Raw genomic sequence first — 26,016 nt, forward strand, 5'->3', positions numbered from 1 at the left:
GGGCTGGGGCTGGGGATGTGACTCAGTGATCGAGTGCCCCTGAGTTCAATTTCCAGTACAAAAAAAAAAAAAAAAAAAGCATTCACTTAACACTTAACTACACACTAAGCTAAAGTTACAGTGAGATGCAAGACAAAAAGACCAGCTTCTATGAGTTTTACGATCTATAAGGGAGCAACATATGAGCAGTGAGGAAGAAGACTCTCAAGCAGAGGTAAGTGATAGTTGCTGGATCCTCTCCTGTACTGCCCAGCCCACTTTTGCTGAGGACTTGTTCCTGGAGCTGCTAGAAATGTGTTTGGCCCATGGACTTTGGCTGCCAGCCCCGGGGGGTGGTCTCAGTTGCCAACTCAGCCAGAGATTGTCTGGAAAGGTTTCATGCAAACAGTAATCAATGCAGACAAGTGGCCTAGCTGTCTTTGGCCTAAGTCAGATTGCTTCTGAAGGGCTGTTTTAACCACAGAGCTCCTAGGGTCTGTCATTGGGCCCACAATGACAGCTCAGTGACTGTCTAATTGGGTCTGTATAGAAGCCTCCACTTGAAGAAAGAGCAAAGCCCAGACCTGAACAGCAAGGAGTCAGCCCTTGGATGAGGATGCACACTCCAGGTAAAAAGATCAGAGAGAAATGAACAAGCCATCTGAAAAGCCATGCAGAGGGATGGAAGAGTGGGAGAAGAGACAAGGCCTATGTCGGATAGGGCTTTGTAAGCCAGAGAAAGAAATTTGGATTTTCTTTGTAAAATGGTGGGATTTATTTGACCTGATTTTTAAAAATTATTCCATTAAAGTTATACATAATATTGGAGTTCACACTGACATAATCATACAAACATGGAGTAATATTTGTTCCAATTCAGTCCCCAGTACTTCCCCTTTCCCTCCCCTTTTCCTTCCCGCTATTCCCTTTCTTCTACTGGTCTTCCTTCTATTTATTTACAGTTTTTTTTTAAATTAGATATAGATATAAAGGTGAAATTCACTGTGGTGTTTTCATATATGTACATAGGATAGTTTGGTCCACTTCCTTCCACCATTCTTCTCTTTTCCTGTCCCTCTTCCCTCTGCTTCAATCACTTTCTTCTGCTCCACTGATGCTACCCCCTCCACCCACCCATCCCCTTATTTTTCCCTTATTTTGCTCTAGCTTCTAGATATGAGAGAAAACATTCAACTTGTGACTTTCTGAGTCTGTTTTATTTCACTTAGCATGATGTTCTCCAGTTCCATCCATTTACCAGCAGATGCCATAATTTCATTCTTCATTATGGCTAAGTAAAACTCAGTTCTATTGTGTTTATATGCCACATTTTCTTTATCCGTTCATTTGTTGACAGGCATCTGGGCTGGTTCCATAACTTGGCTATTGTGAATTGCACTGCTATATCATTATAGCATGCTGATTTTAGATCTGACCTGATTATAAGGGATTTCTTTGGCTTGCCAGTGGAGAAGAGGCTGTAAGGTAAGAATGAAATTGGAGAGACCAGTGAGGAGCCTATAGTAAGAGTTTGGACAAGGGACCATGGCAAGTGACAGTGGACAGAAGACAAATTCAAGATATAATCTCCAAATAGATGTAATAGACCTTGAAGATAGATAGATGTAGGAAGGTGAAGGGAAGGGTTTCTGGCCATGTGATAGCATGTGTGGAAAGTTCCCAGTGGTATCATTCATTGAGAAGAAGTGCTTGCTGAAGCGTCTCACTTCTATTCCTGTAGTTTGCATAACTTGGCATCATGCCTAATGTTTTTACAGGCTGCCAGTGAAAATGACCATTGTCAAATAGACCTGATTTCTAGAGACTTCTGAGTCTGCATGTGTGCACACAAAGATCTTGCCAGGGAATTGAAGAGATTACATGCCCTGAGAAAGGAAAAGGAGGTGTGTGTTGTGGTTGGGGGGTCAAGGGAGACATGACAAAGTACTATAAAACCATGCCACTTTAGTGGCCCAGGCCTTGCCCAACTTTTTGGGACCCTTGATCCTGGGGCTTGAGGAATGAAGAGAATGTCTCCTACAGGGACAGAAACTGCATGAGAAAGGGGTTGACTGTAAGCTGATACTTCTCTATTCTGCCTGACCTGGGTTTTCCTTTCTTTTCAATTTGACTTCTGTTTGTTTGCTGGTTCGTGCTTTGCATTGTTCCTGCAGGAGCCTTAGGATACACAACCCAGGAGGCCAAGGCTGACAGTGACTGTGCATGTTGCACACCTGGATCAGGCAGGACTCCAACCACAGCCCACTGCCGTCCCCCAGACATCTGAACCTCACTCAGCAACTATCTGGCTGCCTGAAGGCGCAGGGAAGCAAAATCTTTTTCATGAATTATGCTATTGGTATCATGTCTAAGAAACTCTTTGCCAAGCCCTAGGTCCCAAAGATTTTTTGCTATTTTCTCCTAAAATTTTAGAGTTTGATATTCTACGTGAAAATCCATGAGCTATTTTAAGTTAATTTTCATATCAGGTGTGTGGTTTAGTTATAGGATTGTTTGGTACCTGTGAATATCCAATTGTGCAGCCCATTTGTTGAGAGCTCACCTTCCTCTCTTGAACTGCTTTCATACCTTTGTCAAAAGTCAGTTGAGGGGGCTGGGGTGGTGGCTCAGTGGTACAGCAATTGCCTAGCATGTGTGAGGCATGGGTTCCATTCTCATCACTGCTTATAAATAAATGAATAAAATAAGGGTTCATCAATATCTAAAAATATTTTTTTAAAAAAGTTCGTTGAACATACTTCTGTGGTATCCATGTCTCTTCCATTGACCTCTATGTCAAGATTGTGTTAGCTAATCTCGTTCATTAGGTTTTCCATGTAAATTTTAAGCTGTCCATGTCTGTAAGATATCTTGCTGGAATTGTAATAGGAATTGCATTATTATGATGATCATTATTATTATTTTGAGGTACTGGGGAACTTTCACATGTTAAGCAAGTTTTCTACTACAAACCTCCAGCCCTGTATTATTATTTTTGATGCTGTTATAATTGGAATTATTTTCTTTTTCCCCCCTTTTGAATTTTTTGTTATTATACATATTTTTATTGGTATAATTATACATACTGGTGGGATTTGTTGTTACATATTTGTTCAAGCCATGTGTAACAATATAATTTTGTCAATATCACTCCCCAGTATTTCCCCTTTCTCTCCCTTTCTCCCTCGCCCAATCCCTATTCTACTAGTCTTTGATGTTCATGAGATTCCCCACCATACACACACACACACACACACACACACACACACACACTCTCTCTCTCTCTCTCTCTCTCTCTCTCTCTCTCTCTCTCTCTTCTTTTCCTTTTTCCTCTCTAGCTTTCACATATGAAAGAAAACAGGACTCTTGACTTTCTGAGTTTGGCTTATTTCGTTTAACATAAGTTCTGAAGTTCCATCCATTTTCCTGAAAATGACATAATTTCATTTTTTATGGCTGACTGAAACTCCATTGTATATATGTATGTATATCATTTACATATATCACACTTTTTTATCCATTCATCTATTGATGGACACCTAGGGCTGGTTTTATAGTTTGGTATTATGAATTGTGCTGCTATAAACATGGGTGTGTGTGTATTGCTATAGTATGATGACTTTAACTCTTTAGGATAAATGCAAAGGTGTGGTATAAGTGGGTCATATAATAATTCCATTCCTAGTCTTTTGAGAAATTCTCATACTGATTTCTATAGTGATTGTACTAATTTACAATCCCACAAACAATTTAGAAGTGTTCCTTTTTCTCCATATCCTCCAGCATTTAATATTTTTTATATTTTGTATGGCTACCATGAATGGAATTATTTTCCTAATCTCATTTCCAGATTGTTCATTGGTAATATATATAGAAGTACATTTTTACATTGATATTGTATCTTGTCACATTGTTGGACTCTTTAATTATTTCTAGTAGTTTTTTATGGATTTCTTAGGATTTTCTTCATACAGGATTGAGTTAACTACAAATACAGACAGTTTTACTTCTTTCTAATTTGGTTGCCTTCTATTTCTTTTTCTTACTCAACTGCACTGGCTAGAATCTCTAGTACAATAATTAATAGAAGTGGTATGTGCAGCTATCTTTTCTTGTTCCTGATCTTGGGAGAAAAGCATTCTATTTTTACCCTGCAATATAAGCAAATTAAGGCTGGAAATGTGGCTCAGTGATAGAGTGCTTACCTAGCATGCATGAGGTCCTGGGTCCAATCCACAGTCTCATGAAAAGAAAATTTAAAAATAAAAATATGCAAAACCATATGCCCACCAATGACTGGGATCCTGAGAAAGGGGAGGTTGCTGAAGGCAATTTAGGAAGTCTTCCTTAAGAAGAGGTGAGAGGAGGACAGGCCCAGCAAGGGCAGGAAGTTGACGAGTTTGTCCTTATAATACTGGAACTGACTTCCAAAGAGGGTGGACTCAGGAATACTGATTCTAGTGCAGCTTTGTGCATCCTCTAATGTGGAATAGATCTATTCTCCCACTGTAACTATAAGAAGGATGTCCATACAGGCTCCTGTGCCCATCACAGGTTGCATCTCATTCCCTATCACTCTGATTGGGGACAAGCAGGCAGGCAAACTGGGATGCTCTCCACCCTTCATAGGAAGAAAGCCAGGACCAAGTCAGTGAAACTCTTGCCCCAGGGTGCCTGATGCAGCTGCTACCACAGGAGATCCTGAAAACCTTCTTCTTGTGTTAAAAATTAAGCCTTTGTTCCTTTGTCCATTAACCCATGCATTTGGACAGCATGGGCATGTGTGAGGCATCTGGCAAGGTACAGCATAGCAAGAGATAAATTAACAGGGACTTTATTCACCCAGGCGTTTGTCACTTATAGCAGAGGGATGACTCTCAAATACACTTCAGGGAACAACATGAGCTCTGGGACAAAAGAGGCCGAGATAGGCTGGGGTAGGGTTTGAGATTCTGCGTTTCTGGCAGGCTCCCAAGTGAGGCTGGTACTGCAGGTCTGAGGGTCACACTATTTGTAGCCAGGCCACAGAACACATCTGATATGATTTGGCTGGAGAATAGTAGGAGAAAAGAGCTGGAAAAGTAGGTAGAGGCCAGATTCCAGGCTGAGGAGTTTGAACTGTATTTGGCAGGCAACACACAACCTCTGAAGGTATTTGGGTCATGAAGTGATCCAAGCCTGACAAAGGAAGATTAGCCTGGAAATCATTCAAGAAGAGATTGGAGCAAGGTCAACCAGAAACACAGTGATTTGTCATCTACCCACCCACCTTTTCCTCCACATTTCTACTCATCCATTTATCCACCCACCCTATCCTTTCACCATCTACTAGTGTTTATTAATGCATATTCCTGGAGAAGGATAAGAGAACCCGGGGCTGGGGTTGTGGCTCAGTGGCAGAGCACTTGTCTAGCATGTTCAAGGCCCTGGGTTTGATCCTCAGCACCACATAAAAATAAATAAATAAAATAAAGGAATCGTGTCCAACTGCAACTAAAAAAAAATGTTTAAAGAGAGAGAGAGAGAGAGAGAAAGAGAGAGAGAGAGAGAGAGAACCCAATCTTTCTCCCCAGGGATCCCAGAGCCTACTGGGATCAATAGCAGAGTGGTACAGGAACAAAGACACCTAGGAAGGACACCTGGCACACTTGAGGAGGACAAGAAGCTTCCTGAAGGAGGAGAATTTTGGAAACTTTTGAAGAGCAATGGAAGTTGTTTGGCTAAGAAGAGTTGGGTTAGATGAAACTACTTGAGCAAAGGCTGGACATGAAAAGTGGCACAGTGTGTACAGGTATAGCTGTCCAGAGCTTGGGGCTAATAGAGTAGGCCGGAAAGGCATACTAGTCAGGGTGCCTGCTTGCAACCAACAGAACTGGTTATGGTTATGTCAGTGTATTGGTAGCTCATAGAATTGACCTGAAGTTTGGAGAAACAATTCAAGCAGGAGCCCAAGGTCCTGGCATGTCCCCATCTCTCTGAGGATTATCACCAAAAGGGAAGGGTATAGTCAGCCAAGACGACCAATGTCCACCATCAGAGGCAATGATAGTATTTGGAATCCAGGATGTTTACACCCCCAATCCCCATGGGAAATGCTTCACACAGATCATCACATGGGCTTCTTCCTAAATACAGGGATGAAAAAAGTAAACTTTAAAAAGTTGGAAAGTTGCCCAAGGTCACCCAGCTGCCAAAGCACTGAGGCCTCTAGAGCTGAGTTCATTGGACTTGAAAACCCAGGAGAGTAAACTGCAAGGGGACAGTGCTCAAGACTACTCAGAGTGAGTTTAGGCAGGTCCAGACTCACAAGAGTCAAGGGTCTGGGGAAGACACAGTAGCAGTGTCATCCCCAGGGGCTCTGATGTAGATGTGATAGCCACCCTATGACAAGGATGATGGGGTGGGAGGGAATGTGCAGCTTCAGGCAAATGAAGGAGCCAGGTGGAGGAAAAGCAGGGAAGCCAGGAGCAGAGGACATTTAACCTGCCCTGGAGATGTGCCCAGGTTCCTAGGAAACAAATGAGAGAAAGGTGAAGGTGCCTGTGCTAGAGGGTTGGAGTGGAGGGCAGCTGCGTGTAAAGGACTAGACTCAGGAATCAATCATTCCTTCATTCTGTGACTGGGGAGAGGTGGGCTGAAACTTAGTTAAATGCCTTGCAGGGCAGTACGTTGGCCAAAAGATGCAACAGCAAGCCCAGGACAGTGGCACACGCCTGTAATCCCAGCAACTTGGGAGGCTAAGGCAGGAGGATCACAAGTTTAAGGCCAGCCTCAGTAATTAGTGAAGCACTAGGCAACTTAGTGAGACCCTATCTCAAAGTAAAAACTAAAAAAGGCTGGAGATGTGGCTCAGTGATAAAATGTCCCTGGGCTCAATCCCCAGTACTATATATATTAAAAAAAAAAAATGGAACCAGTAAGGTTTGGAAGAGGCCCCAAAGCAGAGACAGGGCAGCAGTACTTGGCATAGATGGACAGGAAAAGAGGTGTAGGGAGAAGAGCAAGGGATTCAGGGACAGAAAGGCCTGAAGGTAGGTACAGTTTGTTAGACATTGGGCCCAACTGCCCACCCAATAGAAACACTCCACATACACAAGTACTCTGTCTCTCTCCATCTGCTGTGGTTGGAATGTGTCCCCCACATGTGTTAGAACCTCAATTCCTTCACAGGAGCATTTTGGGATATGTTTGGGATCCTCATGGCCAAGCCCTCATGAAGGGGTTAATGCCTTTCTCACATGAGTGAGTTCTTCCTTTGCATGACTGGGTTAGTTAGCTTGAGACAGGTTTTCATAAAGCAAGGCTGCCACATACTCTGTTTTCCTTCTGCTTTCCTCCATGAGTTGAAGCAGCACAAGGCTCCTGCCCGCATCACACTCATAGTCTTCCAGACCTCCAGAATCAGTATTCTGTAATAATAGGAAAATAAAGCTGGGTATGCTGGCATGTCCCTATGTTCCAGCTACTCAGGAGGTTGAGGCAGGAAGATCTCTTGAGCTCAGCAGTGTAAGACCACCCACTCCACCCAAATGACTTCTCTGTGAAGCAAGAGGCTAGGGTAGAGTGTGGAGTCAGTCAGCATTGGCAAACACCCCACAGAAGTACAAACTGGTTCCTGGAGATGATACTTGAAGCCAAGTCCCCACTAAGACTCTCTGGAGAGGCTGGGGTTTTCCCCATATGGCCACAATCCATTTTTGTGACTCAAAGGTGGTAGTGGGCCAGCAGGCACCTGACACAGCCTTCCCTCCAACCAGGCTCTGCAGCACAAGATAGCTGGCCTTGAGGAGCAGCTGAATTAGTCTACATGATGGCTCTAACCAAGGTCCAGAGGCTGAGGGTTTAAACCATAGGCACTTTCTCACACTTATGAAGCCTGTGAATTCAAGACTAAGGTGCCAACAGGGCTGGGCTCTGTAAGGCCTCCCTCTTTGGTTTGCAGATGACTGGCCTCTTGGTGTACCTGCACATGGTCTTTCTTCAGGGCTTAATCAAGTAGAGTTAGAAGGAACCTTCTGGTGTCTCCCCTTTCTTATAAGGACATGAATTTTATTCAGTTGAGTCCCTGGCCTATGACCTCATTTAACCTTAATTACCTTCTTTAAAGTCCCATCTCCAGTATAATCACATTGGAGATTAAGGCTTCCACCTGAATTTGGGGAGGACACAATTTATTCTATAACAAGGCCCAAGAGACCCTCTAGTTCAGCCCCCTTATCCCCTTATTTTACCAATGGGGAAACCAAGATTTTTTTTTTTTTTTTTTTAGAGAGAGAGAGAGAGATTTAATATTTATTTTTCAGTTTTCGGTGGACACACATCTTTTATTTTATGTGGTGCTGAGGATCGAACCCAGCGCCCTGCGCATGCCAGGCAAGCGTTACTGCTTGAGCCACATCCCCAGTCTCCCAAGAGATTTTTTTTCAAGGTCACACAACTGGTAAGAGGCCCACAATTAGAAAAACAATGACTTCTAACTTTTGTGGTGTGAGTAGTAGGTGTGTCCTTCAAGAGCAAGTCCCTGTTTACACAAAAGGCAAGAGTGGAGGGGAGCAGGCCCACCCGGAAACCTGAAGGATTTAGCTGAGACCTTGGGAGACTTCCCATTTGAAAAAGTTGTGTCACTGGAATGTATGGATGATGGCAATCATGGGGTTTCTTCCTCTAAAAATGTCAGAGAGCTTGGCAAAGTTTGGGCAGACAGTTCGGCCAAGCTTGGGAATGGACCTCATAACTCATAACTGCTTAAAGATTCTTCTAAAGTTTCTGCAGTAGTGATTAGGAAACTACTGAACTGCAGCCTCCTAAATGCAGGAGTCTTGCCAGGAGGAAATAGGCACAGAGAGAATTTCTCTGTGCATATCTTTGGCTCAGGAACTTGACCTTAGGGGTGAGGGCAGGGAGCAGGCAAAGGCTGTTTACTCTGATTGGGTAATGCAGATAAGTGGCTCTTTCTGTTTGCATTTGCAAATGGGGTAACTGGGGACAAAGTTTTGGTGGGCAAGGTCAGTCCCAGAGTAGGCTGGATCAGTTAGAGAAGCTGGCTACCCTGGTCAAGGTCCACCACTGGGAGGCAGATCCCAAGGGCTGTGTATGGGAGTGGAACCTGAGTCCAGTTAAGGGCCTGTCCCCACTGCAGGGGGCCTTGTCCTCTGCCTCCTGCTCACTTGGACTCACTTCAACATACCTCTGGTTCTGTACTGATTGAGGCCAAAAATACTTTTTTTTTAATTCATTCTTTTCTTTTTTTTTTTTAATAAAATTAATGTTTTATTTTTTGAAAATGATGTTATTTATTTATTTATTTATTTATTTATTTTGGGTACTGGGGACTGAATTCAGGGGCACTCAACCACTGAGCCACATCCCCAGTCCTATTTTGTATTTTATTTAGAGACAGGGTCTCACTGAGTTGCTAAGTGTCTCTCCATTGCTGAGGCTGGTTTTGAATTCACAATTCTCCTATCTCAGCCTCCTGAGCCACTGGGATTACAGGCATGCACCACTCTGCTCAGCTGAAAATTATGTTTTTTAAAAATATTTTTATCAAAACAAATGCCTAGAAAAAAATTGTTATTAAAAAAAAAAAAAACGAGGGCAGGTGTGGTGGAACATGCCTGTATTCCCAGCAGCTTGGGAGGCTGAGACAGGAGGATCGCAAGTTCAAAGCCAGCCTCAGCAAAAGTGGGGTACTAAGCAACTCAGTGAGACCCTGTCTCTAAATAAAATACAAAATAGGGCTGGGGATGTGGCTCAGTGGTTGAGTGCCCCTGAGTTCAATCTTTAGTACCAACCTCCCCGGTCCCCCCACCTCCCTCCCCCCGAAAAACAATGAGTTTTGGGGGCTGGGGTTGTGGCTCAGAGGTAGCTCGCTCGCCTAGTATGCATGAGGCACTAGGTTCGGTCCTCAGAACCACATAAAAATAAAATAAAGATATTGTGTCCACCTACAACCAAAAAGTAAATATTAAAAAACAAACAGCCACGACTTTTGACCAGGTTCTGTGAAATATGCCTATAATTCCAGCTACATGGGAGGTTGATGCAGAAGGATCATAATTTTAAGATCAGCCTGGGCAACTTAGCAAGACCCTGTCCAGAAAATAATTTAAAAAGAAAAAAAAATTGGGGCAATCACTTTTATAGCCACAAATACCACTTTAGGGAAAATAAAAATGGAGACATGCCTTGTCCTCTTGAGCATGGTCATTCTGAAATGGTATCAGAACTTGGTCTTTAGAGAAGTCACATCAACAAGGTATAATGATGAATTCGTTTGTTCTCAGTATATAGCCCTATTGTGAGCTTTGTTCAATATTTCCTGATAAAACCATTGCCCCCTTCAGAAAATAGGAAAGAAAGGGGAGTCAAGGGGCAGCTGCCTACCCCAAGCCTATCCTGTCACAGCTGGAAGAAATAGAGCCAAAGAACTTTTTACAAAACACAAGCCAGCTCTCTGGAAACATGTTTTTTAGATTGGGAGTCTATACTCCATCCAAATCACACCTGCAAGGAAGCTCCCCCCGAACCCCATGGAGGCCCTGTGGAGGCACAGCACAGAAGAGCCAAGACTGGTAGGAGTGCTGCTCCCAGGGTCTCCCTGCCCATCTTTCAAGGGTGAGTGACGTGCGAAGAGTCCAAAAGGGAACATGTCATGTTCAGTGACCACAGGATCTAGCGAAGAGTCCAAAAGGGAACATGTCATGTTCAGTGACCACAGGATCTAGCTTTGTGCCGTCTTTTTTTTTGGTGGGGGGAGTGGTAACCAGGAATTGAACCCAAGGCACTTAACAAGGGCCACATCCCCAGCCCTCCCCACTACCTTTTTTTTTTTTTGACACAGCCTCACTGGTTTGCTTAGGACCTCAGTAAGTTGCTGAGGCTGGCTTTGAACTTGCAATTCTCCTGCCTCAGCCTCTGGAGCCACTGGCATTACAGGCATATGCCACCCCGCCTGGCTGTAGTCTTGATTTCAAACATTCAGTCCCACTGTTCCAAGGCATAACTCCTGGGTGGAGACTGTTGATTTGAAAAATGTGGTCAGTGGGTGAATAGGCCCTCATTCCAGGGTGTTGGTTTGCTCAAAAATGAGAACATTTAAGAACTGAAAGTCTTTGTAGAAGGCAGCCTTTCTTCCTCCTGATAGGGCACAGTCTCTTTCTGTTCTTTGTCTGAGTGGATACCTGAGGACTGTGTAAGTCTCTGAGAGCACCTGGGACTTTACCTCCCTCCTTAGCTGCTTGACTTGGATCTCTGATTCCAACAGTGGAGAGTGTAACTCTTTCTATTAGCTCTTATATGCCCTTTACCAACACCCTACCCAGGTGGGACAGGAGATTGGAAGATGCCATTGACCTAGCCATTTGAACTTGGTTGTGTCCATGCAGAGTAAATAACACTGTTTGGCCCAGGGCATCTTGTTCAACCTGGCAAAATGCTGAGTCTAGATGGGAGGTGGGTACAGCAGAGTCAGATGGATGGCTTGTGACCTGTCTCTGTGACCTTGAACAAAGGACTACACCTACTCCCCTTCAACTAACATATCTTTCAGTGGAGATAATAATGGACCTACTTCACAAATTTTTCTTGAAAATGAATTAACGTAACTCACAGAAAAGCCGGGAGTTGAAACTCCAAACCTCAGTTCTTATGTTTTGACAAAAGAAAAGTTAGAGTCAGATACCAAAAGTCATGTGAGAGAACTTGATTATAAGTGAAAGTCAAGTAAAAGCAAGTGAGGATTAAGCAAGTAGCACTCTTAAGAGAGACAGTGTCATTCTCTGAGCAGAGAATGACAAAGGAGATTACGCTGTCTCCGGGTTTATTACCAGGACAACTGGGGACCACCTTCTGTACTCTTTACCAATCAGGTGTTCAACTCCTCCTTCATGTCGGGCGGTGGAGTTTTTGACCCTAGTTGGTCCTCTCTGGAACTGTCATGGTGGCTATCCTATTTAGGTGACTTCATCTACAAGTCAATCAATCCCGTGTTAATGTGGGTCCTGGGGTCAATAACTGGTCATAAGTTACCTTAGTGGGCCTGTGCTACTAGGGAATCTTCCTTCCCAGACAATTGGAGACAAATCTGGCCATAATTCTTAGCTTTAACATCAACATCAATGGATCCTGTCAAGAGTTAGTCCCATTAATCCTTATCTTTTGATGTATTTTCCCATTAGGACCTTTGCTTCCGTTTGTTTTTTATGAATTAACTTTGTTTTCTTGTCTACTTTGGAAGTAGTTTAAAGAGGACCTTAAAGTAATTTAAAGAACATTTGTGACCTTGCTATGCATTTTACTGCTTATTGCTACTGCTACCTAACATAACCAGTATAAACACTTGACACCTGTTTGTTCCTTGGCTGCCAGTCTTAAGCTCCCTCAACTGAGCTCCCTCTAGATGTCAGGGTCCCTGACATCTAGGGTCCCTGTCTAACTGAGTCATGGGGACTTAGCTTTGCAAGGGGAGCTTCATTTGCCCTGAATGATAAACAAGGCCTGACTAAGCAGACACCTGACTACTCCTTTAATAAGCAGAGGCCACAGGGCATTAATGAGACCCTGCCAGTTCCCAGTGGGCCCCAGACAGAAAATTCTAAGCTGATAGTTCCTGGGGCATTGGCAACTAACTGAACAGGTTGCTCTCAGACTGCTGTGATCCAGAACACACTGGATCCCCTTTCCTGAGACACCCAAACTGAGCATACAGACTGCAGCCAGAGGTACCAGTGCAGGCCATGGAAAGCCAGTATAGAAACAGAAGAGCCCTTGAGCATCCCCTTCTTTGTGCTCTAGGAATAAAGTGTGGGTGGGAGGGGGCTTCAAATTCACAAGGGCAAGAGCCAAGATCCCATTCTTGGCCTGACCTGTAAATCACCTTGGGTGGGTCTGGCCATCTCATCCCGGGGTCTCCTCAAGTGCGGAATCCAGGCAGCCCTAAGTGAGGAGGCTTAATGTAAGAGCAGTGATACCTAGAGACCTGCAGGTGGGAGATGAAAGACTTCCAGAGGAAGCCTCTGAGGCTGGTAATTACAGTGGCTTGAACTCCCAGCCGGTCCCAGCCAGCGGGTCTCCCATTTCCCTGAGGCTTCACCAAAGAATGCAGCCCTTTCCTGGCCTCAGAATGGAATGTTCTGGGGCCAGTGGGTTTTTTAACAATTGCTACAAATGCTTGCTTAGTGATGTCAGAGGATCAGGGTTAGCTTGGGGCCAGACTCTCAGAGGTGAAGGTTGAGTGCCAACCCCAGCTTCCCCCCCACCTTCATTCCCCCTGCTCATCTGGTTCTCTCTTTCTCTTCTCCCGTCTTTGCCTTAGGAAGAGGGTGTGTTTAGACTGTAGTGTAAATGGTAGCAGTGCTTCAGTGCTCTGCCATCCCGCTTCCTCTCTATCTTTTTAAAAATCTTGATCTGGCCTTAATCTTGGGCTTCTGAAGCTGGGATCACAAATCCATGAGGTTACCTGGTGATGGGCTGGGGGTGAGCAAAACTATAGGGTAATATAGTGTACCTCTCAGGAACACAAATTTTTAAAGATAATGATAAAACCCATTATCTATTAAAACAAGTGTAACCTGTCTTAAAGAAGAAAGAGAAATTGCATGAATCTTAATAACAAAACAGTCTTCTTCCTATATATGGCAGTTAAATCTCTTTGCTCAAGGCTGTGGGAGCATAGTTTCCCACACGATCACTCTAGTCAATGACTGTAGAAGTATCCTCGGATCATAACCACCACTGAGGTCATTTTATTGTTATTTCTTTTATTTTAATTATTTATTTTCTTGTCCACACAGGGGATGGAACTCTGGGCCTCTCACAAGCCATGCAAGCACTCTACCACTGAGCTACATGCCCAGTTCTCTACGTAATTTATAATCTTGACTTGACTGGTAATTTATAATCTTGACAGGTTGGTAGTGATTACTGGTATTTAAAGCTTATGCTTTTCTGAATATTGCATAATATTTTGAAACTAAGGTTAGAATTTCTGTCAGTGTTAACCCATGTTGCCAAGGGCATGCACGGGTATATTCTGCATTTCTGAGCATTGATTTGCTTAAAAGTATCAGAGTTTTAAACAACTGCAAACTGGATTGAACCCCATGTGAAAAACCTGTAAAATCCCAGAGGAAAAAATGTTAAGGTAACATTAGGGGAGAGTGCAGACTACAAGGGGAAATAAACCTCCCAGGGACCACAGAGAGAGGCTATGCAAGAAAAAGAATGCCCCAAAACCCGGAGACAGCCTCAGCAGACAGGTCAAGCAGAGGAGCTCAGTTCAAGCAGGGTAAGTTGTAGTTGTGACCTAGCCCTGTGTGGGCCCTGGCTCTGGTCCTCATTCTATACTTTCCCCTGCTACAAACATGTGTCTTGTATGGAAGAAGGGAAAGGTCCATTCTGTCAAAGGTCCCTCTCAAAGTCAAAGTCTTGGTGACAGACTTTGACAGAGTGTATTCTATTCTCTAGAACTCATATTTGCTCTCAAATAATTATATCACTTCCAAGATTTCAAATATTAAAGTTAGTATACATCGGAAGAATGAGATGAACTGCATTTCTGGTGAGATATGTGAATACATAGTAAAATGCATTTGTATTTTGTGCAGGACACCCGTCCATTGCATTCATCATGGGGCCCCATTTCTGGAAGTTGGACAAGGACCTCATCAGGTCCATATGGGTGGCTCGTGCATTATCCTTTGGAATTCCTCTTCTTCCTCTTTCCATCTCTGGTGTACCAGTATGCCACACAGCATGTTCTATCCAGTGGCCCTTGGACACCTGAGGGTCAGCTCTCTTCAGGGCGACTGAGGAGATGATGTCCTTGTGATGCCAGAGAGTTTCCTGGGCCACTGGCTACCTTTGATTTTGTCATGTACCACGGTCCTATCCTGGGTCCTTGGGCCCTATTGTGCTCTGTCATGGTGGGTACCAACCTGCCAGTAAGTAGCATCTTGAACAAGAAACCTAAAACAAGGCCATCCACACACCCTCCTCTGGGTGAAAGGCCAGTGCAACTCTCTGCTGGGCAGAGGGGCCAACATTCAACTCCCTGCTGGAGATAGTAAAGCTAAGATCCAGGAGAGCAGAGGAAACACATAAGCAAACAATAAAGCAAAAGCAAAACAAGGGGGAAAAAAAAGAAGAAGGATACTGTATTTAGAGTGGGCATCTTCCACATGCCAAGCCTTGCCACCCTTCATGTCCAACCTATGTGATATAAACAGTCTCCTGGTTCATATATGTGAGGCTCTGAGAGATTATGGCTAATGTCTATTCAGGGCTTGCTATATACCATTTGTTTGTCACTAATCCCATTATGTACATTCAATTATCTCTATTTTATAGATGGGAAACCAAGACACAAGGACACCAGGTAACTTCCTAGTTGTCCCAAGATAATAAGTATTAGCAACAGGACTGGAATCTAGAAATTCTGACTCCAGATCCCAAGTATTTAACACCTAGGTCTGCAGGCCCTCCCAGGCCCCAGAACTATTGGCCCTGCGTCTCCACCCTCAGGTCTGCTGGGACTGCCGCATGCCCAGTGTCCAAGCTCAGCAGCCCCTCCTTCTGTTCATGGACATGTTCTCAACTGGTGCTATTAACCAAAAAGACCCCAGGATGCAGCTTCCAGTCACACAGGCAGTCTGGATCCCCAGCCTGGCCTCTGAGGAGAATGTCCCTGTTGCTTCTGGGACACTGACCCAGGGTCTGCCAGTGGGCAAGGGGATTTTGCCTTTCTTATGTGCCAGCAGTGTTGGCTCAGTGATGTCAGAGGATCAGGGCTGGCCTGGGGCCAGACTCTCAGAAGTGAGATGAGCTTGGCATCCTGCCTGCATCCTGGGCTGCCCCTGCCTCCACATCAATGGAGAATGCCGCCTTGAAAAGTCACTATAGGGGGCTGGGGCCCAGTGGTAGAGCACTCACCTGGCATGCATGAGGCACTGGGTTCGATCCTCAACACCACATAAAAATAAAATAAAGATATTGTGCCCACCTATAACTAAAAAATAAATATTAAAAAAAAGTCACTATAGGCCAAGGGACGCTTGGTTTTCCTGTGGACCCCCCCCCCCCCCGCCCTCGCCCCTGTCTTCCTCCTGACTCTCTCAACCCTTTCTAGAAAGTACTGACGGGGTGAACTCTCAGTGTGCAGAGGGAAGTGCCCAGGAGTTTTACTCACTAACAGCAGAGCAAAGGGTGTCGAACAGAGAGGATGCGTACCAGGCAACGCACAAGCAAGTGTGGAATGTTAGAAGAGACCCCTGAGAGATGGAGAAGACCAACACTAGTCTAGTCTGGCTCAGGTCCAGTATGCACTTTTTAGCCAAAAAAAAAAAAAAAAAAAAAACTGGCTCCAGCTCAGACCTAAATGTGCTAGGCATGAAAAAAAAAGAGAGAGAACTTCTTATTAATTCTAAGCAGTTAAAATGTACTACCCCTGTGGCAAAATTTGCTATTTGATGCTTTGATGCTCCAGTTTGCACTCCCTCTCTTTTCCATTGTACTAGAATTGCAAAGTTCTTAGTCTCACCTCAGCCAGCTGTGGACACATGACTAATTCTGATTAATGGGATGTGAATGAAAACCAGGTATGTGTGTCTTTGAAAGGAAGTAGTATGTCCTTGCCTTTTTCTATGCCCCCTTCCCCTTGGTTGGAATAGAAATATGTCAGGAATCAGAGCAACCTTGTGGGGCCACAAGAAAGAAGCCTCTGCTCACCCATTTGAACTTTTATATGACAGGGATACAGATTTCTCTCTTTTTAAAGCCAATGTGATTTTTGTCTCTGTCACTGTAAGCAAGCTGATAACCTAGTACTATATCCCAAAGCTATAGACTCCCCAAATACCCTCCCTTTGGGTATGATGGTTTCGGATTTCAGTGTGTGTGTAAAACACAGTACTGTAGGAGCTCCGTATATCTCAGAACTCACCTGCCCGGGATCACAGGGAGGATATTTTGAGGTGAATTGGTTGGAAAACAGAAGAGAAGGCCATTCTGGACAGCATGTTTCCCTGCAAGCTGGTGACCACTTGCAGTCAGGATTTTCTGGTCAATTTCCTAGAAAAATGGGGCAAGCTCTGATTATTTCATTCAAATTGATGTTCTGTTGGTTAAAACACCTAGTTCCTAGTACCCTAGAGGGGCTGGGGCTGTAGCTCAGTGGTAGAGCACTTGCCTGGCACATGTGAGGCACTGGGTTCTATCCTCATCACCACATATAAGTAAATAAATTAAATAAAGGTCCATCAACAACTTAAAAATAAAAAATATATATCTGTATATGCATGTATGTATATATATAGATTTGTTTATTAAAAAAAAAAAAAAAACACCTGATAGGAGAGGAAAATCCCTGACTGTATTATGGTTGAGACTCTGGGGTACAAAATTGAGTAGTGGTTCTGAACCAGTTTCTCCATATGTAAAAACAGAAACCACAATGCTCTAGAGGCTCTGTCTTGTGATCTGTCACCTCAGGAGACTGGGGAACCTCTTTTATTTAAGTCCATGGCAGATTGTTTTTTCTAAAAATGATCACCCTTTTGATTTGGGGTCTCCTGTAGTTTGCCTTAGAGAGAAACCCCCTGCTGGTCTTGACCAAGGAACTTCCAGGCTGGTGCCACTTCTAGCTCTGTAGTGACAGGTAGGTGCAGCCCTAGAACTAGCCAGCCCATTCTCTGTGTCACAGACCAGCCACGGGACCTTGGCAACTTTCATCATTTCTCATTTTCAATGAAGATCTTGGCATCCTGGTGTCCAGCTTCCTCTGGGTTGTGCTTAGTGAAGACAAGCTGGTCTCTTGGGGCCCGACCTTCCTGGCACCAATGACATGTCTGATGGTCTTCAAGGGCAGAGCAGACTGACCTCTCTTGGCCACTCACCTGTGTTTCTACTGTTTTCCACAAAACTGATGCCCTTACCTTCTATTTCTTCATCTTAGCATCTTTGAGCAAAAGTCTTCTCCCCTAAAAAGAGTCTTTGTCCCTTGTCGTTCCTAAGTGATCTCTGTGTGTCCCTAGAGGAAGCTTTTCCTGAGGAATTTCTTCCCACCTGACCTCCCCTTTCCTCCACAGGCTGCCAGCTTCTTGAGTGGACCACTGGGGAGACTTCTGAGCTAAGGAGGACTTTGAAAGAGGTGTTAGAGCCCAGCCATTCCGGGTGTGGCTCTGACCAGCAAGTCCACACCTAGAATTCTATGCTTTTTTTTTCTCTTTCCTGCTTGGGATGACATTGATCTTTGAATGCGGAAATTATCTAATCAGGAAAGGCCCCCAATGACCAAGTACAGGCTTATGGAGGAAGGCTGACTGGAACTCCTGGGTGGCTTTGTCTGCTATCTCCACCTTTGGCCCATTTATTAAAAGTATAACCTAAGGCCCCTCATATACCTGCTTCATCTCAACTATCTCTTCTTAAAAATGGGGATTACAAAACCCTTTCATGCTTGAAAACAAGAGACTGGTCTTGAGTTCTCTAATGTCTTTGAGAATTAGAGTTCTTTTTTATTTTAGTACTGGGGATTAAACCCAGGGCCTTACACATGCTAGGCAAATGCTCTGCGACTGAGCTACATCCCAGCCCTTTTAATTTTATTTTGAGACATAGTCTGGCCTAAAAGTTGCTAATGTTGGCCTTGAATTTGCAGTCCTCCTGGTTCAGCCTCCCGAGTAGCTGGCATCATAGGCGGGTACCACCACACTTGGCTTGAGAATAGGAATTCTATGAAAGATTGATTTATTGATTTAGAAACAACTTCAAACATTTTCAGGAAAGTTGCGAGTACAGTATAAATTTTTTTTTTTTTTCCAGAATCATTTGGGGAAAACATTGCTGACTCAGTGCCCCATCACCTTCCAATATTTTGGTGTGTATTTTCAACAAACAAGAATATCCTCCTCCATAACTGTGATACAGGTATCAAAATCTGGAAGTTGATATTGATCTGTCACTACCATCCTATCCTCATAGCTCATTGTGTTCTTTGAACTTCCCCATAATGTATTTTTAAATGAAAATCTGAGTCTCCAAAAAATGTTGTTTATTTGGAATTAGTAGAGCAATGCAATGATTCTATGCATACCATAGTAAAGTGAAATTCAAAGAAGCTGAGACTGAGATAAAATTTTAAAGACAAAAATAAGAAGGATTACATCAGGTGTTTGGAAACAACACCTTCAGCCACAGTGATTAATAACAAGAGTGGCATCAGCCTGAGGTTGAACAGACAATTGCTGGGTAGATGTCCTTGCAGAAGTGCTTTTTGTATAAGGTTTAATCTTGTAACTCTGTCAGGGTCTTTTGTGACACTTGCTATCAGGTAATTGTGCATAAGAACCCTTCCTTTATAACTGCCTGACTTTATTTACTTTGTTGTTGTTAGGGTTGACATAATCAACTCCATTTTCAATTTGGCAACTTTGAAATTTCTTTCATATTAACAGAAGGATCCAGAACAGTATTTTTTTTTTAGTTATAGATGGACATAATATCTTTATTTATATTTATTTATTTTATGTGGTGCTGAGGATTGAACCCAGGGCCTCACGCCTGTGAGGCAAGCACTTTACCACTGAGCCCCAACCCAAGCCCAGTAAGTATTTTTTTTAAAATATTTTTTAGTTATACGTGGAAACACAAATCATTTATTTGTATATTTTTATGTGGTGCCAGGGATTGAACCCAGTGCCTCACGCATGCTAGGCAAGCACTCTACCACTGAGCTACAACCCCAACCCCAGTATTTTTTTTTTTGAATTTTAATATTTATTTTTTTTAGTTTTCGGCGGACACAACATCTTTGTTGGTATGTGGTGCTGAGGATCGAACCCGGGCCACACGCATGCCAGGCGAGCGCGCTACCGCTTGAGCCACATCCCCAGCCCCCCCAGTATTTTTTAAAATATTTCTTTTTAGTTGTAGCTGGACATAATACCATTATTTTATTTTAAATATTTTATTTTAGATGTAGATGGACACAATGTCTTTATTTTTTTATGTGGTGCTGAGGATTGAACCAGTATCTAATACATGTGAGGTAAGCGCTCAACCATTGAGCCACACCCCAGTCTGATACTTTTATTTATTTATTTATTTTTATGTGGGGCTGAGAATCAAACCCAGAACCTAGAGTGGTAGAGTGCTAGGTGAGCACTCTACCACTGAGCCACAATCCCAGCACCCCCCAGAACAGTAACTATTGCATTTAGTTGTCACATCTCTTTAGTCTCCTTCAATCTAGGAGAGTTCCCTCATCTTTTATTGACTTGCATAATTTTAACACTTGAGCACTGCAGACTCAGTTGTTTACAGAATGCCCCTCCATCTGAGTTTTCTGATGTTTCCTCATGCTTGGATGCAGGTTTCTGCTCTCTGGAAGGACCAGCATAGAAGTGATGCTTTAGGGCTTCCTACCAGGTGCTCGTGATGTCCATCTGCTCCACCTGTGATGTCATTTCCAATACTCGATTAAGGTAGAGTCTTGCCAGGCTTCTCCCCATGAAGTCATTTTCCCTGTTTTATTGTTAAGTATTTTGTGGGGAGGTACTTTGAAACTGTGTAAATATCCCCTTATTCATCAAATAAGTAATTACACTGAATAATTAATTATACATGTAATTATTAATTAATATGGCTACAACTAACAAATATAATTAATATATGTTTAGCCTCACACCATTTCCTATTTTATTTAATGGGCTGTAATGGGTTATAATCTATTTATTATCATTATGTTATTTATTTTATGCTCACATTATACCAGGTTTGGTCAGTGGCAGCCCCTCAAATTGGCTTCTGTGTTCTTTTGCCATGTCTCCATCATTCTTTGGACAGATGCCTTGCCTTGCCCAGCCCTCCCTGTGGCCTGTGGCCTACTCTGGCAGGGAAGGGAGGAGCCTACGAAGGCTTCCAAAGGCACTAAATATTCTAGACAGTGGTGCTGGTTGTTTGTGAAACTTAGAAACCCAAGATTCAGCCTGTGGCAATAGCTCACTTAGACTATCCCCTCAGGACCAGGGCTTTCTGGTTGGGGTCATCTGTTACCTTGTCTGTGCTTCTTAGAAAAACAAAACCACTGAGGGGACCCAAGAAAGAAATGGGCCCATGGTGTCTCCTGTGCCTCCATGCTGGACCCATGATGGGTTAAATTTGAATGTTACCCCCAGCTTCAGGACTGGCCAGGAAATTTCCCATATCTTCCCCCTGGTTATTCATGTTTACTAAAAGCAGGCGCTGCCAGTGCCTTCCGGCCTGAATCATTCCTGCACCTCAGGATATCCAGAGCACCAAGACCCAGCATGGACCCCAGCAGGCAGCAGATTGTGAGGCTGTGCTATTTTTGGACTTCCTCTTAGACCCCCTGATAGTTTAGCTTTCAGGAATATTGTTTATTTTTTCCACAGGAGACAGATTCTAAGAAACATCTCAGGAAGCCCTGGCACTGATAATCATGGAGTATCTGTATAATATAGTCCCAGAGGTCACCTGGGGTCGAGGTCCATTTACCAAGAGACTAAAAGAGCTCGAAATTTTAGGGCCCCTCACTTGCATGGGCCACATCCAACATCAGGGCATTTGGTAGTCACAGTTTCGTAGTCTTTATCTTAAAGAAGGGCCCCCGAAATTGCTTGAGCTTTTCACATGAGCCTGCCCTGCCCATATATGACAGGATTCCTGGGCTCAGAGTATCCCATAGTGGTGAGAAAGGAAGGACAAGGTCCCCTGGAGGGAGGCAGGGGTAAACAGTGCCATGGTTAAGAGTGAGGCTGCCTGGGTTCAGATCTCAGAGGTGACACTCAGATTCCAGAGGTGCTTACCTGCCCTCCAGTGGAACCTACTTCACAGGGTTGAAGGGAGGTTTAAATAGGCCCACAGACAGATACATGGATATGCATAGAGTAAGTCCTTGAAATAGCACTTAGAGGTCTTCTCTTTCCCTTTCTCTTTATGAAGTGCTGCCGTAAAGGACAAGCACCCTGGAGAGTCTTGGTCTCCTCAGTTCTGTAACACCAAGGAATGTTCCTGGCTTCTCTGGCTTTTCTAGTCAAGGTTGAAGGTTTCAGAACATTGGGTTTCAGGGTCAGGTTGCTGGGCTGAGTTGCCAGGGAGTGGCCGGCCTTGACCACTGCATGCAAGTGTTTGTAAGTGGGCAGCAGGATGTGAAAAGCCTGAGACCTGGCTCTGAACTGCCTACTGGCCCTGTCCCCATGGACAGGAAACGAGGCTGGGAGGGTTGGTACAGAATCAGCTTTAGAGTTGCTGGCTGGGATGGAGGGTGACATGAACTGGCCACAGACTCCAGTCTCTGGGGAGACTCACCTGGGAGGCTCTGCACTGGAGGCTTAGGAACTCCAGGCCTCCTATAGGAGATGGCAAGCTCAGGGATTTTGACCCCTACTGCCACCAGTCCTTCCTTTCTCTTCCCTGTGTCAGAAAGCTGGGGGCCAAGTCATACACAGTGGTACACACTTTTAATCCTAGTGACTCAGGAAGCTGAGGCAGGAGGAATGCAAGTTTAAAGCCAGCCTCAGCAATTTAGCAAGGCCCTAAGAAACTTAGCGAGACCCTGTCTCAAAATAAAACATAAAAAGGGCTGGGGATGTGGCTCAGTGGTTGAGTGCCTCTGGGTTCAATCCCTGGTACCAAAAAAGAAAAACGAAAGCTGGGGACCAAATCACTTGCATTTAAGGTGTATTTTTTTTCTTCTTTCCATCCAGCTCTGTGAGACCAAAAATGAATAACAGACACCATCAGCTTGTCAGAGAAGGTGGGTTCCCTTGTCCCCCAAGAGAAGGCTAACCTGCCTAGCTCAGCTCCTCCCTGGACAGCATTTCCCCTGTGCCAGCCTCTCCTTATTCCAACTTCCCAGGCATGCTACCATCTTTCTTTCCTCCTCTACCCTTGTCCTCTCCCTTCCGATGGCCTCATTACTGACCAGCCAGCCTTCCCAGCTCCATTCTCTCTTCAGCCAAGGTCCTGGGGACCTGGAGAGCCATGACTCTTCAAATGTTATAAAGAATCCATATAACTTATACCCCAAGTGTGGTGTTTCTAGAACAATAGCATAAACTAGGACTGTCCTGGCCAAGCAAGGCTATGTGGCCAAATTAGGAAAACATAATCACCAGCTAATGTCATACTCCCCATTTTCTCAGCCCGTGCTACCCCTTGGTTCTGCACTGTGTTTCATGTTCTTTCCAGAATAACTCACTCCAGTGTAATCCTTTTACTTGGATCAGGAAGACCCCCAACCCTCATCTTCTCTCACCTGTCCACCGGTGATGGGCTATTGCTAACTTGTCCTGGCTGGGCAGTCTGGTACATTTTTAGGAACTTTACAAGCCAGTTGTTAAATATAGTTATCATTTCCAAATGAAATCATCTGAGCTTACAATTAAATAATTTAAAGACAAAGGTAATAAATACTCTACATTTATGTAATCACTTCCCAACTATATCATTTCCTGTGCTCTTGACATGATGAATATGTTGTCTGTATAGCTGAAAACCATATATGGTTTACTACTGCAGTCTCTTCCCAACTCTGAGTTCAAAGCTTTCAGGTTGGAAGATTTGCCCTGGTGGGAACAGTTACACTATTGTAATTAGCAAATGCTGTATATCAGGTCTGACTTACTGTTTTGTTGATGGGCCTATACTTCAGAAAGTGATGTTTGAAAGAAAATGTTAGTAATGCAGATTAAACTTTAAAAGCATACCATGCCTGAGCCATTATCTTGTGAATAACAAATCAAGGAGGGCTGGGGTTGTGGCGCAGTGGTAGAGTACTTGCCTAGTACGTGTGAGGTACTGGGTTCAATCTTCAGCACCACATTATAAATAAATAAACAAAATAAAGGCATTGTGTCCATCTATAATTAAAAAATTTTTAAAAATTGAGGAAATATTTTTCTAGCATTTGAAAAGTATGACCTGATTTACCAAAGAAGTTGTTCATGTCATTGATAAATGAGTAAAGTTCTGATACATAATGCTCAAGCCAAATGAGGTTTCCATTTAATAAACACAATTTGTGTGAAGAGGAGAAATGGTTTACCAGCAGATCACACATCAGATTTACAGACAATGAATTTAAAAGGAAAAATGTTAGCCAATTATGCAAGTCCATTTGTCAAATCATGTCTGACTATAAGAATTTGACCAAAAGCAATGAACCAAATCCATGAGAATCAGTTTTAGCTACACGGAATTTATAATGTAGAGTATTATAAATGGTGTCTCCACATCCTTTCTATCAGTAAAATTTGTAAGAAACACACACACACACACAAACACACACATACACACACACACATAAATGCTTTTCTAGAGAGAGAGTTGGGAAATACTTACCAGCATTATCACTGTCCAAGGCTGGGTTAGGGGCCTTTATTTGCTGCTCCACGGTAGCCTCTAGAGAACTGTGATGATATATCTTTTGGGGTGTCACTTACTGAACTTCTTGAGGACAGGGAAGTCTATGTCTCCAATACTTAACATGATGCCTGGTACTTATTAGATGCCTCTCCACAAACTGAAGAAATGAATGGAAGCATGCTACCCATTCTCCATAACACAGCCTCTTCCTGGAGAGGGGACTGATTTCCTGGTCCTCTTGCAGTTGGATGTGGCCATATGATGAGTCCAGTCCAGTGATATGTGGTAGGAAAGATATCAGCCACATTCAGGTCTGGCCTTCAAATATTGCTCACAAGACCCTCTCCATTCTTCCTTCCCTGCTTCAGGGACACTGGGGACCCCATGTCTTAGTCTGTAATGTGCTACTGTAACAGAACACCATAGCCTGGTTAATTTACAATCAACAGGAGTTTGTTTAGCTTGCAGTTTTAGATGCTGAGAAGTCCAAGATCAAGGGGCTACATTTCCTGCTGTGTCATAATATGGTGGAAATGTCACATGGCAAAAGAATGTGTAAGATCAGGCAAAAGGGGTTGAAGTCTTTATAACAAAACCAGTCATGATATGACATTAATCCATTTGTGAGGGTGGAGCCCTGTGACCTCATCACCTGCCATTAGGCCCTGCCTCCCAACCCTATTGAACCAGGGATAATGTTTCCAACACTTGAATTTAGGGGGACATTCTAGCCATGGGCTCTTGCTAGTGAAGCCATCTGATGGAGAAGAGATGCCTGCCCTGAGTAAAATAAACTTTTATTTATTTAAGCCACTGAGATCACAAGCCACAGAGTGGTCTGGTCTATCCTGCTAGTCCAAGGAGGAGCCAGAGATGGGAAGCAACCTGGGCCATGATCCAGCCCATCTTGATTCCCAGTCCTCCCTCCTACACACTTTCAGAAAGTATACGGAATAAAGTCTGAATAAAGGAATAAAGTCTGAATCCAAGGTGGGTTTTGTTTAAGGCCCCATTTGAGAGGATATCTCACAGGGCCCATTCCTGGCCATTCCTCCAAAGGCAGCCTCCTCCGGTGGGCGGCCACCCACCAACGTGTGTCATTAGAGGATCAGTCAGGGTGGCTGGTGGCTGGGATTCAGCCTCCCATTAAGTGTTATTAGCCTGGCCCACAAGCACCTCTCTGGCCCTGTCATTACTGCTTCCCCCTGTACTTAATCTAGACCAGATCTGGGACTTGGACAGACAGAGAACCAGCTTGGGAAGTGACGTTTTTAGGGCACAGGACTTAGGTCTCAAATGCCAAGCCACACAAACCGGGCTCCCTGCTCTCAGCTGCAGAAGCTTCAACCCGGCTCCACTAACCTTTGCTGTGTGTGGTAAGGTGGACACGAGGCTGTTCCGGGCAGCGCAGTAGGCCTGGGGCGGACGCTGCGTAGTACAGTGGGATAGGCGTAGTATTTTCTTCTTGTTGCCTCCTGCCCTGAAAGCCTGGCCATTCTCCCTGGCTTTGATTACAAACCAGGACGTTGAAACCCATAAGGCTGAAGTCACAGATCCCCGAGTGGTGGGGTGACTTGAGGAATGAGTCGGTGCATTCCTGACTCCTGATTCCCTGGTGGTGACCCTGGCCTCCACTTCCTCAGCCCCACCTGT

The sequence above is a fragment of the Spermophilus citellus genome (genome assembly GCF_964194105.1).
Source record: "Spermophilus citellus genome assembly, chromosome: 6".
NCBI classification, from domain to species: domain Eukaryota; kingdom Metazoa; phylum Chordata; class Mammalia; order Rodentia; family Sciuridae; genus Spermophilus; species Spermophilus citellus.